At 41.4% G+C, this 20,858-nt stretch overlaps 1 protein-coding gene across 2 annotated transcripts in view; it reads right to left on the reverse strand.

Moving 5' to 3' along the window:
• The window catches only part of Slc16a12 (solute carrier family 16 member 12), a 78,600-nt gene extending 57,961 nt beyond the window's left edge, over positions 1–20,639 (reverse strand). The window contains exon 1 of one of the 2 annotated variants that reach the window (XM_076834601.1): positions 20,437–20,639. The gene's annotated coding sequence lies outside the window, so the exon portion shown is untranslated. Of the gene's footprint in view, positions 1–5,876; positions 5,923–20,436 lie in introns of those variants that run through there. The other variant, XM_076834602.1, reaches the window with a different exon arrangement.
• Between the last annotated feature and the right edge of the window lie 219 nt (positions 20,640–20,858).

The following is a 20,858-nucleotide window of genomic DNA, read 5'->3' on the forward strand; positions in this document are numbered from 1 at the left end:
CCCTTCCTCCATGGGTGCACTTGGTTAGTGGGGAGAGATTTCCCTAAGACCACTTAGGACTGTTAGAACTCCCAAGTCTCTCCAGTGGAAAGTCCCCCAAATCAGGGATGTTGATTTGCCAAAATTAATGAGCTCCAGGTACACATTTGAAGAAGGTCCTGAAACAAAAACCCATGCCACAAGCATTCATCTCCTTAATATCCTCTAATTTGCTTGGGGGGAAGTGCCAGAAAGCTCCAGTCCCTGCCGGCCACCTGCTTTTTCTCTCACACCACTGATTAATTTTGCCTCCTTTTCAGACATAGCAGAAGTTCCATTTGTTGAAATGGAAGATAAGTGCAGCCACCAATGATCCTTATCCCTGTTTTCCCACAAGAAGCTCAAAGAAAAGGCATATGGTTTCCAAGGTCCAGGCTCTCAGGCTTGTTATTGTAGTGATCTCATCAGAGTCACACTGCACAAAGCCCTGCTGGAGCAGGACACTGGAAAACCAGGCCTGAAAAGCACTTGCTGAGTGAAGCCTCCTGGGGACCTGGGGGCTGGCTCATGCTCACCAGCCCCCCTCCAGACCCCACCCCCCCACCCCACCCCCGCAGGGAATCCACTGCCTGCAACTCTCTCAACCACACTAGGCCATCCTGAGCTGACCACACTAAGTCACCACAGTAGTAACACGATGGAGAAAACGGGATTTTTTTTCACGACAAAGTTTTATTTTCAATTGAACAGCAAAACTAGAATAAACCAGGTGCTGCTGTGAAGCGCCAATAATACTTCATAATTATGGTTATTTGTCAAATCAGGGCAACAGACCAAGTAGATTTTCAAAAATAAGCTACCTCTTCTTATAATTATAGTAATCTTGTTTATCCAGAGATCACTTATCCAGAAATATTCTCTATGTGGAAAAGGTCTCAACACCAACAAAACTAAAATCTGTGCAATTTATTCAGAGATCAGAAGCACACCAATGTGTCTGATTAATTTACTTTTACCTGGAGATACATTTTTTTAAAATATTTTGCTTTTTGGTTGTAGTTGAACACAATATCTTAATTTTATTTTTATGTGGTGCTGAAGATTAAACCCAGGACCTTGCATGTGCTAGGCGAGCACTCTACCACTGAACCACAACTCCAGCCCCCTGGAGATACATTTAATATAATTATTCTAATATAATAGAGATAATTCTAGTTTACTTGTTTTCTAAGGCAGCAGCAGATTAGATCATGAACTCCAGGACAGGGATTTTAGTCGATTTTGATCACTGATGAATTCCTAGCACCAAGAAAGAACAAAAGTTTCTGCTGTGAAGTGTCTGTTGGAGCTGGAGAATATCCTGCTAAGTGAAATAAGCCAATCCCAAAAAAACAAAGGCTGAATGTTTTCTCTGATATGTGGATGCCAATTCACAATAAGGGAGGGGGCTAGGAAAAAATAGAGGTACTTTGGATTAGGCAGAGGGGAGTGAAAGGAGGGAGGGGAATGGGTATAGGAAAGACAGTAGAATGAATCAGTCATTATTATCCTATGAGCACATATAACTACAGACTGGTGTGATTCTACATCATGTACAACCAGAAGAATGAGAGGTTATACTCCATTTAGGTTTACTCCATTTGACACATTATAATGTGTCAAAATTCTGCTGTCATGTTTAACAAATTAGGACAATTTTTTTTTTTAAAAAAAGGAACAGTTTACAAACTTTATGCCAATAAATGGGACAACTTAGACAATTCTTGAAATATGCAATTTACCAAAACTGGAAGAAATGAAATAAGACCTGAATAACTTCTTTAAAAATGTATCTGCTGAAAGGTGAGAGAATGGGTCAATCCTTCCCATGTGGCTACAGTCCAACGCGTCCCCCCACCATCATGCAATAGCTCAGCTACTTCATAGTTGAGCCCCCCAGGGTGTTTGATTGCATCTCCTGCTTTCAGTGCTGTAACAGACCATTAACTTGCACTTGTTTGCTCACATAACAGATTTTTTTACAAAATGTAAATATTCGCTCTGTGATCTTGCTTCCATGGGTTATTTGATTCACGCCCTATTTTTACCTAGTTTCCTACCAGGTAAAGGGCACACTATTTGGATCTGATTGAGTCCCCTGTTATTAGGGCAAATTGGTAGAATTAGCTGAAAAGTGAAATTTTAGCTGTGTACCTGTGTTTCTTTCTTTGCTCTGTCTACACTGAACTCCATCTGGACCAGAACAGAGTGCAGTGTCTGAGTAATTGTTTTTTAATATGCCTGGCCTATTTTAGGTGCTCAATGACATTCTAGTTTTCAATTTGAATTACAACACCTCCTTTTGGATTAATATTCTGGTTAAGTTAACAAGAGTTTTGTGGCCATCCTGATACTTCCAGCAAAGGCCAGGAATCCAGTAAATCCATAGTAAGGAGGTGTCCAAGAAAAATCCAGATGCTTAGGAACCATGTTTGTTTATTTAATTCAAAAGGAAAATGGCTGAGTTGTAAAGGGTGGAGGACAAAATAGAAATGTACAGTCTTACAATCTAGAATATCAGCTTCACTGAATAGAAGACTGTCATTTAGCTTTGAAGCCAAGAAGTTCCTGACTGGGCACCTCTGAGAAGTGACTCCCTGGCTGGCAACTTTCTGATCCTTTGTATTTATACAGTGCTTCACAGTTCACAGAGCAGTTTATCAGGCTGTGGTCATTGTTCAAATGACTCCTTAATGGACCAATTGTCATATTCCCACAATCCTAAAATAACCTAAATTGTAAGTTACTCCATTGACCTAACAACTTTTTGATAAAAAAGGAAAATTAAGAAACACTACTTTATTGATACATACCTAATGCCAATCACATTTTATTTCAGAAACATTAAAATGAGAAAGGAAAAAGGCAGGGGGCACCTTAGGCAAAAAACTGAGACTAGACATCTAACCTTGAAACAACCTGCCCAAAGCCACTCAAAAAAGTTACCTGCAGAATTAGGGTATCTTCATTCCTTTCGTGCAAAGTAGCTGGGCACCAACAAGACCAGGCATTAAAGAAAAGATGATGGGCCTCCCCATGACCTCTCCACTGCTGAGGAACCCTGTTCTCTGCTTGGGAAGTCAGAGCAGTGCAGGCAGAAAACCAGAGGGTACAAATAGCTCTCCTATGACAAAAGGGTGGGCTGTGAGGCCATGCTGGTTCCTCGCTGCTAAACTTGGGAGATCCCTGGTCCCCAGAACTGGCATGCCACAAGTCTCACCCAGGTAGGTGCCACAGAGGACAAGGCACTCCTGCCCCCCCAGCAGCTGTTCTGCCTGGCTGGACACTGGCACAGCTAGCTTCCTTAGGTGATTTGAACAGGCAGAGACAATTTCCTGGAGGCACACCCACCTAACTGTTCTCAGTTAAAGTAGGGGAAGCAGAATACTCTTTTATTTTCTTATTGATAATTTTAAAATTTCAAATCTGGAAAAAAGAACCCAAGCAAAGCAAATTAAGAATATGCAACTTATGCCTAGCAAGATTGAAATCCAGGCTTTCCCATTGATTTGCTGTGTGACCCAGCATAAGGACCTCCTGGGTCTCCAATTTGGGCTTACACATCACAGGGCTGTTCTGGGGCCCTCTCTCAAATGATACAGTTGCCACAGCACTCTCTCCACCTTCCCCAGGACTACTGGCCTTGCTTTGTGGCCCCTGTGGCTGGGCGCATCCTGGGCAGGTGGGCCTTTCCTTTTTCCTATTGTCATATCTAACATATAAGGTGACTAAAATATTAATAGGTGTTACTTTGTACACATTATGGTCACAACTGTAATTTTTAAAAATCTATTTAAGAATAATGGCAGTCCATTCCTCTGATTTTCTATTGCCAATAGCTTCAACTTCAATATATCTTGTTGGGGGCAAGTATAGAAAGCATTGGTATTTTAGGAATTGTCCAAAGAATTCCCTGGGGCATCAAGTCATATGAATGAAAATCTTTTCATCTCCAGTACAACTCTAAAACAAATATCCTATATTCATACTGCATCAGCAAAACCCTAGTATCTCCCACGTCATGTTTCCTATCAATTTATTCCAAAATATTTAAGAGTGTAGCAGGGGTCCTGCTGTGAGGACCAGAACTGTGAATGGAAAGCAGATGTGTCCCGAGATAGGCCTACAGGGAGTCTATGTGACCACAGGATCAGAAATCTCATGAGAAGTAACTCACACAAAGGGAGGAAGGATTAAGATGTACAAGTTTAGTTTCTTCTCAAGACTTGATGGATTAAGGGGGAGGAGTTGATATGGGCTGGGTCCCTTCAAAATCTAGGACAGACTAAATCATATAAAAACTATTTTTATTATAGTTATAATGGAGCTCTGGGGGGAAATAGGTTATATAATATGAAAACAATTCAAATTTTCTAGGAATACTTTATGATCCCAGTCACCTAAAACATTATGGAAAGACAAAATTCATAATCCCAAGCTAACCTATAAGTGTGTTCTTTTTACCATTCAAAGAGCTTCCATGGATTAATCAGGCAATCTGTATTTTTTCAAAGTTCAAAACCTTGTACCCAGGAGTTCTCCTTCAGGGAAGCTGTCATAAAAATATGAACCAAAATATGGAAGAAGCTCCTGTCACAAGGATGTTCGAAACAAGGCAATTTGCAACATCAAAAAAATAATGTCGCCTAATTCCAAACTTCATACCTCACTGATGGGTCCCATGGTCACAATGCCTCAATACAATAAAAATTCAGGTTTGACTTCTTCATGAGGTTCAAAAATAAGACAGGAAATTAATAAGCATTTGAAAAATCCCTCTTCTATTTCAAAAGCAGAAAAATGCAAAAATCTCATATTTGGGAACAAAGAAACTATGGCAAGAAGAGCATTGAGTGATTTAAAAGCAAATACACACTTAGATTTTGTAAATCCCCTGTGCAGCAAACTGGTGAACAAGACAATCAGAAGCAGAAAAAAAAAAAAAAAAAAGAGCAATTAACTGAAGTCCCATGCCCAGATGCCACTATGCTGTCACATAAGGCAAGGAAACAGGACCCCTGGATGAAACTAAGCTCAGACCTGTTCTCTGCCCCTACCCTACCCTAATGATTCATGTTCTCAGCTTAACTGGTATTTAGAATATAGAAAATAAAGCATTTAGCAAAGAATCTTAAGTATAGTTATGGCTCTCCACATGCTGAATGAGTAATGAAGAGCATGCAGGTAAGCCTGTAGACAAGTGCCTACAACAACTAAGTGCTCAGGAAGAGGAAGTGGAAGTGGTGTTGCTATTATTACTATTATTGTTGTCGTTAAATGAATAATTCACATTTGTATTCTTAGAGTTTATATAAAACACTTTCAATTTCTGCAACAATTCCAGAAAACTGAGGGTCACAGAAGCTGGGAATTTGTCCAAGTTCACGCTGTTCACAAATGCTGAAGCTGGGAATTGACTGCCATCCGAGGCTCATTCCCCTCTGCAAGGCTGCCTGAATGACATAATAATGTCCTCTTGCCCCCTCTATCTTAGACTTTGTAATTGATTCTCAACATCCCATCCACTCAAAATGGATTATCAAGAATTATGGAGATGGGTGCTGTGGTGCACGTCTGCAGTCTCAGCAGCTCGAGAGCCTGAGGCAGGAGGATCATGAGTTCAAAGCCAACCTCAGGAAAAACAGGGTGCTAAACAACTTCAGCAAGACTCTGTCTGTAAATAAAATACAAAATAGGGCTGGGGATGTGGCCCAGTGATTGAGTGCCCCTAAGTTCAATTCTCAGTACCCCTAAAAATAAAAATATAAAATTAAAAACAAAAAAAGAATTATGGTAATCCTGGTCACCTTGTAGGTGGATGAGCTGATTTAAGGAAAAAGCAATTGCCCAATTCTTACCAATGATTTGAGGAACAGTTGTCTTCCATTGAGCTTCCAGGAAAGGCTTCCTCACTGCCAAAGAGACATGACACAGCGTCCTCTCCCTATCCACTCTACATTTCCTAGCTCAGTGTGACCCTTCACACTGTGGGAGCCATCTTGCAACTATGAGGGGGATCAGGTTGAGAAACCAATCAACAAATGGCAGGACCAGGGCAAGAGATCACAGAGAGGCAAAGCTAAAGCCCAGTCATTCCGCTTCTGGACTTTCTATTACATAGAGAAATACTTTCCTTACTATGGAAGCCAGTCCAAGGTCAGGGGCAGTTAGGATATCCCCAAATATCCTCACTGATGCATTTTCCACTCATGCCACTTATGTATCAGACCTGGTACACATACGCTCCCCTTCCTTGGTAGCTCTGTATCTTCCCACACTGGGCTTTCTAAGCTCATGTCTGGTCTCATTCTGATTTCCTGGAATTCTACATGGGCAGAGCAGAGGATCTGATGGCTTGTGCAGCTGTAGGGTCAGCACACTTGCCGGTTTCCCATCGCCTGGCTAACTATAGAAGCAGGGGACACCACACTGAATTCCACCCAAGCTTCCGGCTCATCCTGCATGACCCCGACCCCCTCAAGTCATAACAAAGCCCCACATCTGGAGGCCTGATGGTCTTCAGCTGCCTCTCTCTCTGCCTGAAGAGTGTTATGTTGCACAGAATCAGGAGAAAAGGAAGCGGGGAGGAAGGAAGGGGAGGAGATTTCATTTGATCACGTCGGTCGTCTTTTCCTTCCTAAATAACAATGATGGGCCATGAGATAGATCTCAGGAGTGTTTCTCCAGGAGTATTCCCTCTTCTCTTTTCTACAACTTGAATCTAGACTTTTCCCTGGGTTCTCCACTCAGTTACCTGTGAAATCTGTTTGTTTTGCTGATTCAAACTTCAAGTTCTTTTTCAAAAATCACAGGGCAAAGCTCATCAGCTGCTCTTTGACAATGTGTTATTGAGTCCATCAAGCACTTTTTACTGACTGCCAGTAAATCAGCTAATCTAAATTTCCCCAGACCCATACACACTTGAGTTAGAATTTTCTAAAGTTTAAACCAGCCCTTAGGGTCACCAGGCACTATCTTCCAATAGCAGGCAGAGCACAGTGGAGATTATCTCATGGCCCATCAGGTCACCTGCAACCTGTCAGCCATGCCATCCCCAAACCACACCATCAACCTATCACGACACATGCCAATCCTCACTTCTGAAACCTAGGGTTGTTGTGAAAGTAAAGTACCCCTCTCGAAGCCTGACTTTCTCTCCTCCACAAGTCTCCAATTCTTTAATTCCTATTGCACCTGGCTTTCAACCTCCTTGAGCACCTCCTTGAGATGCGCCCTTGCTGCTCCATCTTCTCTAATCCTATCACCCGGCTCTCTTGTCTTTCTCCTTGGAGGTGAGAGCTCATCAGTCATCACTTCAACTGCTCCCTCGCTGGCATCTCTACCCCACACTACCAATCCCTAATTCCACATCAATCCAAACATCCAAAAATTTCCACTCCTGTAACTGGTAAGGCAAGTTTGGCTAGAGGAAACCTCCCGACCTTGCAGATTATGAATTCCAACAAAAATAAGTTCTGGGTGTGACTGGGCAGCAATATGTTGTACCTGCTGCTTGCACGTCCTAAGCACCCTGTGTACTGGTCGATTTCAGCAGCATAGCAAGATGGTCTGTGGCTCCATGACCTGGTTCTGACACTCAGTAGCTGTATAACCTCAGGCAAGTTGCTTAATCTCTCTGTATTTTAGATAATAATTCCATCTTTACAGGATTGGTCAGGACTTCGAAAGTGTTCAAAACACACTAGTTACTGTTTTACAGACAGAACCTGAAGCCTTTGGGATTCTTCTCCATTTCTTTTCCTTCAGTTTATCCCTCTAGTTTATTCATATCCACCTACATTCTTATTTCTTTTCTTCCAGCCTCAAAAAACGACATGCCCTTTTGTATTTAGTTTCTCCAAGAGTATTCCCTCTTCTCTTTGCTACATCTTGAATCTAGACTTTCCCTGGGTCCTCCTTAGCCTATGAATTTACCCAAGTGTCTTTCTTCTTAAAAGCAGGAGGAAGAATGTGAAGGAGAGAAGACAGAAAAGAGCAGAGAAGAACCCCCCCACCCCCCCACCCCCCACTGCCACAGCCTCACCACCTTTTCCGGCGGCTGTCACCAATTTCTTTCTTCTCTTCACAAACCCAGCCTCTTCAGGACCTGTCTACACCATTTCCTCACCCCTAGTCCTCCCTTCCACCTCAGTGGAATGGAATTTGCCTCCTGCCTCCCTCAGGCACCACTCAAGATGTTTTTGACATTATCACCAATGACTCCTCACTTCCTGTGGTTACTCTGTCACCCTTCATTAACTGACCCTTCTGTAGCACTTGGCAAGTTCACCTTGCTCTCATTATCAGAACTGTTCTTCCCTGAATCTCCATGAGGGGAGTGCTGCGGACCTCTTGTTCTTACTTCCTTGTGCTAGATTCTTTCCCTCTGACTATATGATGTATCATTTATTCAATAAACATGTTAAACACTTACCATGACAGGCACTGTCTTAGTCTGTTTTCTCTTACTGAAAACACAATACTATAGACTATGGGCAAGTTATAAAGAAAAGATTTATTTTGGCTCACAATTCTGGACCAAAGTCAAGGGGCTGTATCTGGTGATAGCCATCTTGCTGTCAGAGTCCTGGGGCCACACAGGGCATCTTGTGGGAGAGACAGAAAATATGCAAGAGATCTAGCTAAACTGGCTTTTTTAGAGCAGACCCACTCTTGAGATAACTCATTCATCCATTAATCCATTAATAGCATGAATGGATTATTCTGTTCCTGAGGGCAAAACCCTAATCACCTTTTTTAAAGGTCCAACCTCTTTTATATCTCATAGTAAGGATTTAGTTTCCACATGAGTCTCAGAGTAGACAAACCTTCTCCAAACCATAGCAGGTACTATGATGGCTGCTAGGATCAGTTAAGCAGGAACAGCTGAAGTGCCACTCAAGAGGATACTGTTCACAGGGCAGAAACACACAGACCTATAAATGGCACTCTCAGAAGGTGCACAGTGGCAATAACACTGTGAATAAGACACAGACTCTGCCCTTACAATTGGTGCAGCGAAAAAGACCATCACCTGGGTAGACAATTAGAGTATAAAAAGAAAGGTGCAAGTGTGTCAATCTCCATTGCTGTGACCAAAATACCTGACAAGAACAACTTTAAGGAGGACTCAGTCCACGGATGGCCAACTCCATTTCTCTGGACCCAAGGGTAGGCAGAGCATCATGGTGAAAGGGTATATGGAGGAAAGCTGCTCAGTTCACGGCAGCAAGAGGAGCCAGGGACAAAATATAACCCCAAGGACACACCCTCAGTGACCTACTTCTTCCAGCCACTCCCCACCTGTCTACAGTTACCACTCATCACCTATTCAAATTATTAATCCATAAAATGGATTAATCTACTGATTTGGTTACAGCTTTCCTAATCTAATCGCTTCACCTCTGAACATTCCTGCATTTTCTAACACACGAGCTTTGGGGAAACACCTCATATCCAAACCATAGCACCAAGACATACCTTGGGTACAGCATGAGCACAGCCTGGTTATTCTCCTTAATTCTTTTTTTAAAAAAGATTTATCTTTTAGGTGTAGATGGACACAACACAATGCCTTTATTTTTATGTGGTGCTGAGGACCGAACCCAGGTCCCGCCCATGCGAGGCGAGCGCCCTACCGCTGAGCCACAACCCCAGCCCCTCTCCTTCATTCTTTAACTTGCTTTATACCTTTCTTTCACTTTTCCCCAGGTAATTATACTCAGACATGTGATTTCAACTGATTCTATTAGCAGATGATGTTCAAATTTGGGTTGATTTTTTTTGCCCAGAATATCAAACTGCCTATCAGATATCCCCTACAGAATATCAGGCATCAAGAATATAACTATAAATAAAAGTCTTACCTGGAGGCACTAACATTATTTCCCACCTGCATTCTGTCAACAGACCCTTAGGTCATCCCTTTCTGGGGCCTTTCTTCAAACTTCCTTTAGGAGTTATCTGAAACACAGCTGATTTAATCATGAGCCCCCCCACTGCCTCCCAACTCTTGCTGTGTAGAAGCTGCCAAAGCAATATTGAAAGTCCTCAGTGTAACACACAAGATCCTAAAAGCTCCAGCTCCTGCCTGTCCTCTGGTGTCATCTATCACTGGAGCTATATTCCCTGCATGTCAACCCCAGCAGCGCAGTGAAGAACCTGATGTGCTTTCAACCCCAGTGCACTTCTCCACCTCAGAGTACCTGTACATGTCGCTCTTATTGCCAGAATGTTCACCGCAGGAATCTCTCTACTTCTCTAACAACCTAACCAACCTAGGCAGACTGAATTGCCTCGGCTCTGACCTCCAGAGCAGGTGGTCACAGGACTCCTCATAGTGCTGTGATTCTCTGGACAGGCACCTGCCCTCTCCGGGAGGTGGAAAACCTCTGAGTAAAGGGCGGCCATCTATTATCTGCAGGCCGTCAGCACCCGGCACAGCACCTAGCATGTGGTGACACACAGTAAACACCTGCCTGGTGAAGAGGTAAACTCACTGAGTTATTCTAACATTGTTTAATCACAGCATTTTTACTAGAGACTTTAAAGGTAAATAATTTTATTTCATCGAATTCAAATGTCTCTTCTGCAGTTTCTGCTTAAAACTACTAAAAAATAAATTGAAACTTCACCATAACATAGCCTGCATTTATAGTCAACTAGCATGAAAGAATTTGTAGCATGAAAGAATTTATAAAGAAAGCAGACTATACCAGGAAGATTCTGAAAAGCAAATTTGATCGCATTAGCTCCTTAGCATTGTTTGAATTTTGTTTACAGCACTGGGAATCAAACCCTTGCATATGCTAGGCAAGCATTTTTTTGCCAGCGAACTAGATCCCAGGCCACCACCACCACTACCCTTTTTTTTTTTTTGGAGACAGGGTCTGTATTGCCCATGCTGGCCTTGAACTTGAAATTCTCCTGTCTCAGCCTCATCTGAAACTTTAGTGACACCTTCATATCTAATAAAATTAGAATTTAGAGTTTACTGAATTATATATTATATAATATATATAATATACAAATATGTATATATATTTTTTAATTTTGAAGATAAAGATAAAAAGTAAAAAGAAAGTAAGAAATGTGTAGGTCTTTATCTTTGACACAATGATGGATCCCTTTATCATTGGAACACTCTAATAAGTAAAATTCTTTTAACAAGTATCATATTTATGAGCATTTATTTATTCTTTACCTGAGTACTTTAGCTTTTTCTAAGAGTGTTTATGAGTTCTTAAATTTAGTTAATATACTGTTGCCTAGTGATCCTTGTCACTAAATTTGCCAGACAGCTGGCCAGCATTGAGGGTAGGTTATGGGTCAATGAAGCACAGATTCATGTGGAACCGAGACTTAGCCCTGGGACCTTGTGGGGTCACAACCAGAAACCAGCAGACAACATTTTAGTTCCACCAGGGAGAACTGAAACTTGGGGGTGAGCTCTTTATTTTGAAAGTTAAGAAACTATACGCTGGGGATGGAACCCAGAAGTGCTCTACCACCAAGTTACACCTTCAGTCCTTGTTATGTTTTTATTTAGAGATAGGGTCTCACTAAATTGCCCAGGCTGGCCTCAAACTTGTGATCCTCCTGCTTCAGCCTCCTGAATGGCTGGGATTTCGGCATGCACCACTGAGATCAGTCATAATATTTATTAAAACATTTTTGTGTTAAAGGATATCACAGTGACTGAATGGCAGATCCATAAAGTAACCGTTCAAGTTAATCCTCTTGTTCTACATTTCAATATGCATACTTAAGGGGCCCTACAAATGTGTGCAGGATAGAGGGTTTTCAAAGAAAGAAGCAATGTCCTAGCCCTCTGCTCTGACTCCATCTGGCTACCCTCCACCCTGATCACACACATAAACACTCTTTTGACAGTTAGGCAGACGCATGTGGTAAAAAAAATATAAAATTAAAACATGAAAACAGAGCTTCATTGACCAAATGTGTGTTGGGTTCATGTGAGTATAGAGAAAGGGTGTCTGGTCCAACAGGCCAGATTTTGTCTTTTCACCTTTCTCTATTAACACCCTTCAGGAAGGAAGACATATGACTTGAGCCGAGTCTCTATACAAATAATTTCCAATCTACATTTCTTTCTCTGAATATCTAACTTCTCACTTGGCTCTCTCCCACCACAAGCACCAAAATCTATAAAGTAAATAAGACCAAAGTCTCACTGTGCTTTTTCAATACAAAGGCACAACAGTGGCTACAGATAATTAGTGGCTGCCAGGACATACACCAAATTCATCAGGGTCGAGGGAATCAGAGATTTAGAAACACAGAGCCCAGTTGTAACAAATTTGTCTCAGCCAAGAAATCCAAAATCTTACTTGGAAACCCATGATGTAAAATCCAGAGCACCTGCTCACATTGCAGAGTGGGCCCACCAGAGAGAAGCCCTAAGCTGGAAGCTGAAGCTCTCCCCTCACCTACCCATTGTCCCTGTGCCCTGTAACAGCCCCTGAAAAGCTCCTTGAAAACTCCTAGAAGTCTATGAGTCAAGATCCATGAAGACACCACTGTCTTAAAAAAAAAAACAATTGCTACTTGTTTAGTCATACATGACAATAGGATTCATTTTGATATAATTATAAAAGCATGGAATATAATTTGTCCTAATTTGTCCCCAGATCTTTCCCTCCCCCTCCCTTTCTCCCTCCCCCTGTTCCCTTCACTCTGCTCTACAGATTTTTCTGCTATTTACTTATAGTTGTTTTTTTTAATTAGAAGGCACCACCTTTTAACCAAAAAAAAAAAAAAAAAAAAATTAACAGTCAAAGCACGATTTGAGAAAGCCAACTGATAAAAGTGAGAGGCTTCTTGATAGGTTTTTCCTGTTTCCACGTCAATCACCTTACCACATTTTCTCACAGACGATAAATACTAATGACAGAGAACAACCTAAAATCAATCAGACTTTGTTAAAGTCACACAAGACAAGGTTAAAGCTTCTTTCTTACATAATAGCCCTCTTTAATATCTTTCTACGTAAAAACCTTTATACTCTGAAAATCCATTTTGATACAATTAAATAAAACGAAAGCAGTCTGATCATTAAGGTTGACAATTCAATTTAGGGAAACATATCTGTGTTATTTTAAAGGAAACAGATTGTTGTTATAGAGCGAAAGGTCAAATTATTGTCCTCAAAAATATACCTGTATGATAGCACCAAGAACACACACACAAAAAAAGTTGGTCAATTAATTTGATTGACTCTAATTATTCCAATTTGGTGATGCCCTATGGTCTGAATGTGGTTTGTCCCCCAGAGGTTCACCTTTAGAAGCTCCATCCTCCATGTGGTAATGTTAAAAGTTGGCCTAACGCATGTGGTTGTCATTGGGAGCATCACCCTTGGAAGTGATTAAGACTGGTCTCCCAGAGTGAGTTAATTTCTGAAAGAGTAGATTGGTAAAAAAGGACAAGACTGAATCTTTCTCTGGTTTTGTCTCTCCATGTGATCTTTCCCTCTAGTACACATTCCCACCATGATATCATCCACCACGATGAGACACAGCCAAGGGGGCCCTCACTAGAAGCCAGAGAGAGGATGCTACCCAATCTTGGACTTTTGATCTCCAAAACTATGAACTAAATGAACCTCTTTTCCTTAAAAAGTTCTCACCTTCAGGAATTTTGTTACAACAATAGGAAACAGACCAATAAGGTTTATTTGATTGTTTTGATACAGTATACTTAGTAAATTCCACAGGGTGTAAAAAAATCAGTAAAAATTAATTTAACCATTGGGAAAAACTTACCCTATACTGAATGGACACCGTATAGAGAAAATACAAACAAACAGTGAAAATAAGAAAAAGTATCATGTTTTTTTCATCAGATGTTAAAATATTATGTAACTATTGTTTTTCAATAAAAATTTTTTTCTGAAGAAGCATAAAATTATTAAGTAGCTCTCAACCCTGAACATACATGAGCTTCACTAGGGAGCTTTAAAAAATACAGATGCCCTGATCTTATCTCAAACCTACAGAACCAGAATTTTGGGGAGTGAATCTTGGCACTAGTATATTTTTCTTTCCCAGGTGATTCTAAGGAGTATCCAGCATTGAGAACCATTGAGTCAGCTGATTTCTGGCTACTAAGTTACCAGGTATCCATGTGAACAAACCACATCTTTTTGATACCAGTTATTCCTTTTGAGTTTGAACTACTCCTATTCATAGCTATTTAATAATGAGAGTTAAGCTTGGTTCAGGATACCTTTCTGACTGACCCATATCTGAGTGAAGAAGCAACACTATTCTTTATTAAAGCAGACTTAACTTGATTGTGAGGGAGGGTTTTGGGGGTTTTTTTGGTGGTTCCTCCATGGGACATAATGTGGCTGTTTTGAAGTTACAGATTTCAGAGAACTGAAATTGCTATTTCAAGAAATACAGCTGGTTTCAATAGATAAATATGAGCTCATTTCTATGGAAAGTATTTCATCAAGCAAAGCAGAGTTACAAAAACAATACCAGTTTGTCCCCAAAATAAGGAATTACACTCATCGTTTGTAATATGTCAAATAAACCACAAGATAGTGAATCGTGCTCAGGACTATTTTGAAAAATTATATTCTACAAATTATTGGGGTGATAAATTTGAAGTATTGGTGGAGTTAACATCTTATGTCACTACTCTGTTGACATATACAAACCAGGCAGTTGTAACAAGAGTTTGGAGGGTAGAGTGTTGCTGATTTTTATAGGGATTTGGAAACCTGAAAACTAAGTTCAAGTCTCCTCCATAAGCTTAAGTGACTAATTCTATATTTCCCAAGAGGCTCATAAACAAGAATTTCTAGCCAGATGCAGAGAGATGAGCCATTTTCAAGATATACTGGAAACTGAAGCAATCGAAGTCACTGAAACAGAATTGAAAGTTGATCAATATATTTCAAACATTTTATTTCAACTTTAGTCAGATAAATGAACGTAAATGCATCCACAAATCTTTGGATATTGAGTCACAGTTGGAGTTCTGAGTTGCCTTGATTGGTTAAACCACACCCATGATTTCTTACTCCCATTTCTTAAAACAGGACTGTAAAGATAGATATAAAATGCTTGAGTGCAAAATCTTTCTAGATTTTTACTGTCCTTTCCCAACCCTTTATAGCTGTGTATTCTATACCTAAGAGTAGTAGTTTGTTCATGTGGCTTTTTAAAAAGCCTTATAGTGTTTTTCAGTTGAGATAAAATTCACCTAACATAAACTTTGACAATTCAATCATTTTAAAGTGTACAATTCAGTGATTTTGTATACTCACAATGTTCTGCAACCATCACCACTATCTGGTTCCAGAAAACAGCCATCATCACATGCACAAAAAAAAGAACGTTTTGCCATTATCTGTCATTCCCACTTCCCCCTATCTCCCTCCATCTCCTGGAAAACACTAATTCATATTTTATCTCTTTGGATTTGCCTCTTCTGGACATTTCATATAAATGGAATCATACCATATGTGGTCTTTTGTATCTGGCTTCTTTCATTTAATGTTTTCAAGGTTCATCCGTGGCACAGCATGTATTGTTTTTTTTTTTTTTTAAATGTGGCTTACATTCATGGGCTGCTACAGTTTGGATGTTGAATGTCTCACAAATTTCCATGTGATTTGGTCCTCACAGTAGTGCTATTGGAAGGCAGTAAAACCTTTGAGAAATGGGTGGGGCCTTATGGGATGTCCTTAGGTAATGAGGGGTATGTCTTTGAAGGAGATTGTCAGATCCCACCCATCCTTTCTTTTTCTTTTTGCTTTCTGGCCATAAGTTGGAAGTTTTCTCCACCATGAACAACCCACCATTGCTATGCAGCTCTCCCACCAGAAGGGCAAAGCAGCAGGTTTGCCCAATATTGGACTGGAACCTCCAAAACCATGAGCCAAAATAAACCTTTTCTCTAGAAAAGCTAATTTTCTCAAGTATTTCATTATAGCAACCAGAAGCTGACTAACAAACACAAGAGCCCATATGGCAAATTGACTCAGTTTTCATAGAAATAAACTCGTTGTTGGCATTCACGTTAAATTAATTTGTGCAATATTTAATTACACTGAAAAATTACAACTGGCATAAACAAGACTGTGACCAAACAGCACCCTAAGTGCATTCCTGAGCTGTAAAGAGAAAACTATGCAAATTTATTGTGATTGCTATTGCTACAAAGATCTCTGTACTCTGAGCAACAATCAGTATATTTCAGAGGGGAAGGGAAACACTGGTCAGACAATGAGTTGTTTGGGTATTAATCAGTTGTCCATTACCCAGGACAGAGGAGGAGGTGTGCAGAAGGGTGCAGAGCGATAAGTATCTACTAGACAACCCAACACAACCTCAACTGGTCCCTAATAAGAAGTCTTCTATCTATCTTCAAAAAGAAGCAAGGGGGGTTGGGGCTGTAGCTCAGTGGTATTGCACTTGCCTAACACGTACAAGCCCCTGGGTTCTTCCCCAGCACCACAAAAAAGAAACAGAAGAGGTAAGAATGTGCTCCCATAAAGAGAGTTTATTCTTTCCCCTCTATGAAAGCTTTACCATGCTACTGTCTTTCAAGAAGCAGCTCAGACATGTTCTCTATAAAGTCTTCCCAACCCTCAACTCCCCACACTGACTGCATGCTTTCCCCTGCCTTTTAATATGCAAAGTATTTACCTACTTATGCTAGTTATAACTGCTAGTCAGTCATAGAATGTTCTTTTTTCCATATCAGGCTGAAAGCTTCTTCAGAGGCAGGTTCTGTGTCCGTAAACCCCTTACTGCCACCAGCACAGAAAAAGAGGTGCTCGAAATATGGTAGAAGTATAATAAACTACGGGCTGGGGATGTGGCTCAAGCGGTTGCACACTCGCCTGGCACGCGTGCGGCCAGGGTTCGATCCTCAGCACCACATACAAACAAAAGATGTTGTGTCCACCAATAACTAAGAAATAAATATTTTAAAAAAGTATAATAAACTAATAAGCTTATTAAATAACTAATTAATGACATGCAACTTTGTACTAGGCTACAGCAACTCATCCCCCTTATCAATACAGAAAAAGGCAGCAGGATGAGAATTTGATGGGACAAAGTGGTGGGTGAATGAAGATAAAAATCAATTTCCATGAGTACCCAGCAGCCATCAGAAATTATGACTTAATGTGTTTAACAGAGACCACCTTTAAATAGGACACTGTTAGTTAATAAGACTTGTAGCATCCTTTGATGTAGAGCAAATGTAAAACAGACACAGAGAGAATCTTTGTGTTCAAAATCTCTCAATGCCTTCAACTGTGGATTTGGTTTTTCTCAGTTAAATTACATTACTTTAATGGGTGAATTTTTATATATATTTACAGGGAACTCATAAACTCAATAACTTCTGATTCAATAATTTCTAAAAGCAAAGCAATTGGTTAGGTGAGGAATGCAAAAAACAAACCCAAATGCTGCACTGAATCACTGAATGCTGTAGTTGCTGCTTCTTCTTCTTTTTTTTTTTTTTTTTTTGGCTGTATACGATGAAAAGATTGCCAAGTTCATTTTGATAAGCATTTGTTAAAAACAACAAACATGCCTGAGCTTGCAAACCATGCCATTTTGAAGAAAATGCAAATGAGAGAATTAGAGAACATTGAAAACTGGAATGTCTAATGAAACAATCACAGTAACAGATTTACCAATAAGTCAACACAGTGCTGCCTAAGAATTCAGAGACGAGAGGGGGACAAAATGTAAAGTGAGACAAAATAAAAATGAAATGCCACCTTCATAAATAAATAAAAAGCCAGCTACATTCTGCAAGCTAATGCAATTACTGTCTCCAACAGAAACATGGTAGCACTCACACTTTTGAGAAAACTAATCCTCCTATGCTTCATTAGTCTTTTTTTTTTAAGTGTCTTTTTTTTACTTATTTTTTAGTATTTGGCGGACACAACATCTTTGTCTGTATGTGGTGCTGAGGATCGAACCCGGGCCGCACGCATGCCAGGCAAGCGCGCTACCGCTTGAGCCACATCACCAGCCCACTTCATTAAAGTCACCAAAATGATGTCCCTACAATAAAGAAAAAAGACTCCAAAGGAACATATTTTAAACAGCCGAAGGTGAGCACTGCTATTCATATATAGTAGCAAGTCAGTTTGTCAAAGTCAAAGCAACTTCAGCTGAGTTGTTTGTTTTGTTTTTGTTTTTACTTCCCATGTTTAATCAACAGAATCATGGGATTGGGAGGAAGGCAAATTGGAACATTTGTGTTCATTTCCCTGCTTTAGGCGAAACTGCAATTCTCTTTTATCTGCCTAACAAAATTCTGGAAAAATTCTAATGAATGATTTATAACATGAGCTCCACAGGATCAAAGTTCTTTGTTTTGTTCACTGACACATCCCAAATGTCCAGAAGAGTATTGTGCACATAGTAGGCACTCAATAAATATGTTACTTAATTTGAATTAAATTTTAAAATGCGAAAAATATGCAGTGTAATACAATTCTAAAATACTAGAAAAGTCAGTTTTATTTTTTAATTGATTTTTAAAATGTAGATGGACTCAATATCTTTATTTTATTTTTTAAATATTTTTATGTGGTGCTGAGGATTGAACCCAGTGCCTCACATGTGTGAGGCCAAGCGCTCTACCACTGAGTTACAGCTCCAGCACCAATTCCTTGAAATTTTAAACCACAACTTCTGTTATAGGTCATGGTATTAATCATAACAAATAAATGGTTCTCCTATAAGCCACTTTTCTCAAGTCAGCTCTAACACCATAAATCATGTCTTTATCTCTAAACAAACATCACCATCCAGAGTACTGAATCAGAAGAAACTCCAAGGACAGATTGGTGTAGCCTTTCAACTATTTTGATTGCTTTTCTTCCTGTGGGATTCACCTAAGATATATTTGCATATTCATCTTCATATAAGAAGAATTGAAAATATTACTTAAAATTAAGGATGCCTATTTTTCTTTCAATTATGCTACAAAGGCAGTTTGACTAAATCAACCTCTCTCATCTATTTCAGAATTCTACCAGATTTTTTTAAAAGATAAATAAAAAGCAAGGAGAGGAAATGATATGAGGTGATTCTAGTCATATCATTTTTGTTCAAACACGTGCAGGCAATATGCCTGGAAAACAGAACTAGGAGGAAACAAGGAGGCCCAGTTCAAGTGCTGGTTTTCCCTCTAGCTTAACATGACTTTAGCCTGTCCTGGAGATCTGGATCTGAGTTTCCTGGGCTGTGAAAGATGAAGGTTTGATTCTAGTAGATGATGATCTATGAAATCCTTGGTTTCTAAGATCCTGTGATTACAAGTGACCAAGCCAGATCACTCAGTAACTCTTTTTCCATCCTTCATTCCTTCAAAAGACACAGATTGGACACCTTAGGAGAGTTAGACACCATTAGCTGTAACCTGCCATGATTTTGGCAGGGAGACAAATTGTGCCAGGGGTAGGGAGCGGGCTGTCGGATTTTAAAAGCGAGGGAGCTCAGACACCTTGGAAACAAATGTTTCTTCATTTGGCAGGCCTGAAGATCTCCGTGGCTGAGAGGCTGGAGCGCCCAGACCTCAGCAAAGAATCAAGTAGGGGAAAGAAACTTAAGACAGACCCTTCAAAATGGAAGGGTTTGTTATAGAATGCTGAGCTGTGAGTTCTCATTGCAAAGTATCACCGATTTTTTTCTTTCCTCCCCAGATAGGAAGCAACTGGAGAAACTACGTTTATTCCTTTGAAAAATTTAAAAGCCAGTGTATATTTCAGACACCACAAAAAGTAAATAAACATTATTTCAGGGCTTGATGGTTAGAAATTGCAGAGAACACTGAATGCAGGAGAAAGCCATTCTCTTTTGTATCGGGAAGTCTGCATTTGGAAACCGCGGGATATGGAGACCAAAGGCTCTCCGTCTCCAGTCACCTGTCCAGAAATTACGCCAAAGCGCGGCGGGGCACAGACGGAAAGAATGGGCACGTGTCTCGGTCCTAACCCAACAGGCGTACGGAGCGACTCAAGTTAGGGTCGGAGACTCACGGCGCGCGCTGGGTACGGGGACAGCATAGAAAGAATGGAGCGTCCCGGTCCTCCGCCAGCTCCAAACCCAGCCCAATCGCCCCACTGTCCCGCCACCCAGGAACCCTGTCTCGAAGGATGCCCGTGTCACCTGAGCCACCTCGCCCTTGGCACAGCCCACTCTGTCGGAAGAGCGAAGAGGGTGAGCGCAGCAGGGAGCTTCCCGGCCCGGTTCTAGGGATCCGGGCACCAAGTCGCTCTTAAGACCCAGTCTGGGACATCCTGGTGGGGCCAGATCGCAGAGTCCCTCAAACCATGCAGATGGCCCCACTCCCTACCCGATCTCCTGCCGCGCCGCCCGCAGCCCGGTCCCGCTGCGGCCTCACCTCGCGGGGACCGCTGCAGCCTTGGCAGTGGAGCGCCGACATGCCCCTAGGGCGCACCCGCGCGTCCCTGAGTGGTGGCCTCTTCCCTGGCCTCAGGCACCGCGGTCCGCGCTTCCGAGGGGCGGGGAGCCGACAGGGCGGAGGCAGCGGCGGGACTGAGGCCCCGGGCCCTGAGGGCAGCACCGGGGGAGGAGTGAGGCGCGGGGAAAATCCCACTGCTCAGCGCCCAGAACGCACTGCCTGGTTCACACCCGCCAGCTCCGCCGGGAACTGTGCCGGGCGGGCAATAGGGATTTATCACTGGGATCCGCTCTCGGTTCTGGAGCTCCGCCAGGGGTGAGGGGCGCGGGGGAGGAGGGACGCCTCGTGGTTATGTAATGCATCAGCTCGAGCTGGGTCCCGAGCCAGCTCGCTCCAGGACT

The sequence above is a fragment of the Callospermophilus lateralis genome, chromosome 15 (genome assembly GCF_048772815.1).
Source record: "Callospermophilus lateralis isolate mCalLat2 chromosome 15, mCalLat2.hap1, whole genome shotgun sequence".
NCBI lineage: Eukaryota > Metazoa > Chordata > Mammalia > Rodentia > Sciuridae > Callospermophilus > Callospermophilus lateralis.